The sequence below is a fragment of the Naegleria gruberi genome, assembly GCF_000004985.1.
Source record: "Naegleria gruberi genomic scaffold NAEGRscaffold_153, whole genome shotgun sequence".
Taxonomy (NCBI): Eukaryota; Heterolobosea; class Eutetramitea; order Acrasida; family Naegleriidae; genus Naegleria; species Naegleria gruberi.
The window spans coordinates 822-1,030 of NW_003163182.1; positions in this window are offsets into that span (position 1 = coordinate 822).

Consider the following 209-nt stretch of genomic DNA (forward strand, 5'->3'; position numbering starts at 1 on the left):
ATCATGAGAATTATGAATGTCAAAATAGTCAAATGATATTAATTTTAAAATATTTCAATTATAATATCATATATAGATCAATAAATCATGGTATATCAATAATTGGTATTGAATTTCATATCAATTCATTCAAACCTTAATGACCTATCCTTAGATGACCAACGCAATTTTAAACTATCATGAATCATATAACTGTTGATACCATTGTG